Consider the following 5747-nt stretch of genomic DNA (forward strand, 5'->3'; position numbering starts at 1 on the left):
TGACTGAAGTTGAAATTCACTGAAATTCACTGAGGAAAACCGAACAAAGGGTTGAGAACCAGGCACAGAGTCAACAGTAAGTGTGTCAATGTCACTGGCTGCCATCTGGTCGCCTATATGGTGCACATTCAAATTCAATCAGTCTGAATTTCCATGTAACCGATACACACCCCCTGCATGGTCCCTGCCGGCTGTCAACATCCCTCCTGGGAGAATTTAATTGTGTTTCCGCTAATGTTGTGCAGAGTCAAAATGTAGTTCTGAACCGGGCTAAATACATTAAGGACACAGAAGCAATGGTGATGTATCACACCTGATACAGTCCAATAATCCATTTAAATTGGCCACAGCTGTGAAGCACAAGTGCCAGAAACCCTGTGCTGACATTGGCCATTAATTATTTTGCAACAGAACATTGAAAAATAGCAATGTTATGCGAATAACCGTATGCATAATTCCTAAACAATCAGTTAATAGCTTACAATAAAAATAAACAAAGTGTAATGACAATTTGCAATCATATCTTATAACAAGTAGGCTCTATATAAAAAAAGTGCTTTTCAAACACCATTTATTTCTATGCCAACAGATGTTACAGAAATCTAATTTTGAATATTATGCGAATAACCGTATGCATAATTCCTAAACAATCAGTTAATAGCTTACAATAAAAATAAACAAAGTGTAATGACAATTTGCAATCATATCTTATAACAAGTAGGCTCTATATAAAAAAAAGTGCTTTTCAAACACCATTTATTTCTATGCCAACAGATGTTACAGAAATCTAATTTTGAATGATGACAGATCAACATTCTCATGACAATGTCATAGGCGCACTGACATAACTTGCACACATCACTATTTTGATGAATATTTATATCATTAAAATTGTATTAAAAATTAAATGACAATGTGCATTATAATTCTTATTTTTAATGTCTAAAAATATTTTTTTAATTCGAATATAAACATAGCTTTAATGTGAAATATCCAATGAAATATGTCCTAGAAAACATTGGGTAACTAACGTGCATTTACATTTATTAAAACATAGACCGTATGTACCGGTATTACCTGTTCAGGAGCAATGAGGGCTTCAGTTCCTTCTGCTTTGGCCCACAAACATGCCACAACGCGACGCGTACAGAGTCACAATACTGGCGGTGCTGGACGCTCTGGCAACAGCGTCCGATGTCGCGTGGACAAACCACAAAATAAACAAATGAAGAGCAATTGAATCCACTAGCTTTTAACGTAAGCAACAAGCCTAGAAATACAGTTTACTCTATTTTTGCTGAGATGCACAGAAAACTACACGAGTTCCTCTATCTATGTGACTACGGTGCACAAATACATTCGCTCGTATCGTCCGTCATACAACAGCTCCGCCGCTGCGCGTGCAGGTCTCAATAGCAGTAGTGAACAGCTGAGGGGTGTGAACAGCTTTTAGAGGAGGAGGAAAGAGAGGCGGAGCGCTGCTGCTGTTTAGGAGAATATGGGAGGAGATAGACTGATGAACTGGCGTGAAAAGAGATCAGGAGATTGTGGTGGGGCTCATTAATAGAGTAATAACAAGGGCCTTTTATTAGGCTGCCTGCATATCACCAAGGGATTTGTGTGTATGAAAGTGTTGAAAGTCTCTGTATACACTGTATACTTTGCATATGACGGACCGTTTAGGAAGCGCTGCTTTAAGAGTCATCTTACTCAACAGCAACTTCAGTGGCAATGCTGTGCATTCAAGTGAAAGTCATTTTAATAATTTAGTCTATAAATTGTACTTCGAGTCCAGCCTAAACTTCGTTCCTCATTAGCTGAGATACACTACCATGCACTCGTTGGTTAGAATGTTCAGAGCTAGTATTGAATTTGAATTCACGGAACAATGTCGCCCCCTGCTGAACAAAAGTTTTCTGCATCATTCCTGTAAATGCCCTTGAAGTTGATTTAAATTTCTTCATTTTGAATAAAAATGTCACGATTTTTCTTGGATCTTGTGCAGTAATGTGGTAGACTAAAGTATGTGGTTATTGTGGCCCTGGTATGCTTCTTTTCTAAATCTGTGGAGCTATAAAATGTATGTGGACTATACCGTCTGTTGTCGGGCTCCGTGTGCAGACAAAAATCTCAAAAAATCTCACCCATTATTTCAATTAATGGCAAAATTAATGTTCTGAAATGTAAACTGACAGTCTAATGTCACTGTCTGTGAGATATGTTTTTTTGCATTAGCATGGAACACAAGTAAACGCAACCTAGCGGACGCCACACACACACACACGTCTGGTGCACTATCCTTGTAGGAACTCCCCATAGGCGTAATGGTTTTTATACTGTACAAACTGTATTTTCTATCGCCACACCAACCATACACCGAAACCTATCCCTTGCAGAATACTTTGTGCATTTTTACAATCTCCAAAAAAAAAAAAATATTTCTGTATGATTTATAAGCTTTTGTACCTCAATTTAGGTCCCCATGAGTTGGTGTGTATAATCAGGTTTAAGTCACCCCCAGTGTAGAAAAAACTGTACACACACACACACACACACACACACACACACCAGTCAGTAGCTCTGTAACTGGTATGCGTTTCTCGAAAGCATTTCTGTCAGGACCACTATCGTCAAAGATGATTGACAATTAGCTTACAGTTTGGATTGGCGGTATGGTTCTGTTCTGGGCAAGAACTCCCTGCGCATCCATGCAACATAGCATGGATGAGAGCAGGGAGAGCGGCAATAACCCCCAGGGTAAACAGAACAGAACCAACATAAATGTATTGCAGATATTTATGTTGAGAATGAGTTTGAGAATGAGTTCAACTCAGAATTCGTTTTTTTTCACTACATCATCCAACATTGTACTGCAAACTACCTCTCTGACAGTTTAATTAAAGACTGTTCTCTGAGCTCTTTGTCACTTTAACAGACTGATAAGCTCTTTTGCACTACACTGGTTGTATCTTCACAGTTGTTTATATCACTGGTTTGCACTATAACTGCCATGTGCCTTATGCCACTTTTTCTCTTTTTTTACAATGTCCTTATTTGTATATTGTATAGGTTGTATTTTATATATATTTAAACTGTATTTCTGTATTATGTCTACTGTTAGTGTTAAGTGTTAACTGTATGCAACAAGGGTCTGAGAGTAACGGAATTTCAATTCTCTGTATGTATGTGCATGTGGCAGAATTGACAATAAAGCAGACTTTGACTTTGACTTTGATATTGTTAAAGTTCAATAATTTTATGTACACATTTCAGAATTAGTCTGATTCAAAGAAGAATCAGAAGGCTGAATCCCGACTGACAGAGGAGGAGTTGGGGATGGAGGAGGGTAATTAGCTATTGAGCCGGGCTGGATTGGTAATCGGGCATACTGGGCATTTTCCCGGTGGGCTGACGCACTTAAGGGGCCGACAGATTTTTATTAATTTTTTTGCCAAGGACCATCACGCAGGGACAGCGAGCAGCCAGTGGCCCATTGGTTTGTCTCCTGTATAGACAGCGTAAACCATCCAATCACAATGCGCTATAATATTGTTAAAGTTCAATAATTTTATGTACACATTTCAGAATTAGTCTGATTCAAAGAAGAATCAGAAGGCTGAATCCCGACTGACAGAGGAGGAGTTGGGGATGGAGGAGGGTAATTAGCTATTGAGCCGGGCTGGATTGGTAATCGGGCATACTGGGCATTTTCCCGGTGGGCTGACGCACTTAAGGGGCCGACAGATTTTTATTAATTTTTTTGCCAAGGACCATCACGCAGGGACAGCGAGCAGCCAGTGGCCCATTGGTTTGTCTCCTGTATAGACAGCGTAAACCATCCAATCACAATGCGCTATAGACAGAGCGATGAAGTATTTTGCTCCGCCTAGGCCTATATAAAGATCGCATCACCCCAACTTCTTCCTCATCGGCTTTTTCCACATTTTCACAGCAGATTATCAAGAACAGGGCTGCGTTCAGCCCCGACAAAAACAGTGCAAAACGTTTTTTAAACGGAAACGGTGGTGTGTTGAACACTGTTCTGAAGACGCAAGAGTTGCAGCTATGGCAGCTGAGAAGGCCATTCTTTGTGTTCTTTTTGAAGAATTTTCGGAGCCTGATGAAATCAGTATAAATATGTGTTTAATACTGCAAAATACGCTCGATGTCACAGTCACTGCCCTTGCCCTCCAGAATAAAAGAGAACATCCCAAACAAATTAAGGGATTTGTGGAAACTGTGGTTCCTAATTATTGTGATCCAACATTTGCCTCGCATTTCAGGATGAAAAGACAAACATTTCAGGTGAAGGATAATCCACTTCTGATCTATATGACCTTATTATTTTTATTGTGAGTATTAGGCTTATCATTATTGCTGATCACTGTTGTTGTGCTATGATATTGTAATATTTAACATTATATAATCGGAGGAATATAGAAAAGTTTATGAAAGTGTCACTCCACAATACAATAGCAAAATATATAAACATGTATAATTTTTATGTTACATTAATCAGTGTCTAGCACACCTTCCTAAGGAAAGGATAAATAAATCTAAATTTAAATTAAAAAAGACATGATATTGTTGGACCTGACGTTTTATTCTTATCCAAAACAACTAGATGTGATATGAGTGTGATACATACATGCACTACCAGTCAAAAGTTTTTGAACAGTAATATTTATTTATGTTTTTTAAAGAAGTCTTTTCTCACCAAACCTGCATTTATTTGATCCAAAATACAGCAAAAGCAGTAATATTTTTTTTTTTTTACTATTTAAAACAGCTGCTTTAAAATGTCATTTATTTCTGTGATGTGATTTGTTTCAGCATCATTACTCCAGTCTTCAGTGTCACATGATCTTCAGAAATCATTTTAATATACTGATTTGTTGTTCAAGAAACATTTATTATTATTATTATCAAAATTTAAAACAGTTGAGTACATTTTTTTCGGGATTCTTTGATGAATAGAAAGATCAAAAGATCAGCATTTATCTGAAATAAAAAGCTTTTGTAACATTATACACTATTCCATTCAAAAGCTTGGAGTCAGTAGAATTTTTTTTTTTGGGAAGAAATTAATACTTTTATTTAGCAAGGATGCTTTAAATTGATCAAAAGTGATGATAAAGACATTCATAATGTTACAAAAGATTTCCATTTCAGATAAATGCTGTTCTATTCATCATCTGAAAAATTCTACTCAGCTGTTTTCAACATAATAAAAATAATAGATGTATTTTCTTTGTTTTTTTGCAGCAAATCAGAATATTAGAATGATTTCTGAAGGATCATGTGAGTTGAGTAATGATGCTAAAAATTCAGCTTTGAAATCACAGGAATAAATTGCATTTTAAAATATATTCAAATAGAAAACTGTTATTTTAAATAGTAAAAATATTTCACAATATTACTGCTTTTGCTGTATTTTGGATCAAATAAATGCAGGCTTGGTGAGCAGAAGAGACATCTTTAAAAAGCATTAAAAATCTTACTGTTCAAAATCTTTTGACTGGTAGTGTATAGGCCTATCATATATTCATATATATATATATATATATATAAATGGTGGTGGGCCGCCTGGACCAAAAAATGCCTGGGCCGATTTTTTGTCCCAGTCCAGCCCTGCTATTGAACAATGCGAAAACTGCTAATAATACTGAGGGACCTTATACAGTATATGAATGCTTAGATAGGTGTCGTATTCCCATAGGTAGATGGGGATCAGCTGATGCAAGCTT

The 5747-nt window shown here is 36.9% G+C and overlaps 1 protein-coding gene across 1 annotated transcript in view; it reads right to left on the reverse strand.

The window, feature by feature from the left end:
• Positions 1 to 1429, reverse strand: part of LOC107570861 (ectoderm-neural cortex protein 1-like) — a 4150-nt gene extending 2721 nt beyond the window's left edge. Inside the window, exon 1 of the mRNA XM_016257143.1 lies at positions 1078 to 1429. The gene's annotated coding sequence lies outside the window, so the exon portion shown is untranslated. The remainder of the gene's footprint in view (positions 1 to 1077) is intronic.
• Between the last annotated feature and the right edge of the window lie 4318 nt (positions 1430 to 5747).

The sequence above is a fragment of the Sinocyclocheilus grahami genome, unplaced genomic scaffold (assembly GCF_001515645.1).
Source record: "Sinocyclocheilus grahami isolate Dianchi unplaced genomic scaffold, SAMN03320097.WGS_v1.1 scaffold1514.1, whole genome shotgun sequence".
In the NCBI taxonomy this organism is placed as follows: Eukaryota; Metazoa; Chordata; class Actinopteri; order Cypriniformes; family Cyprinidae; genus Sinocyclocheilus; species Sinocyclocheilus grahami.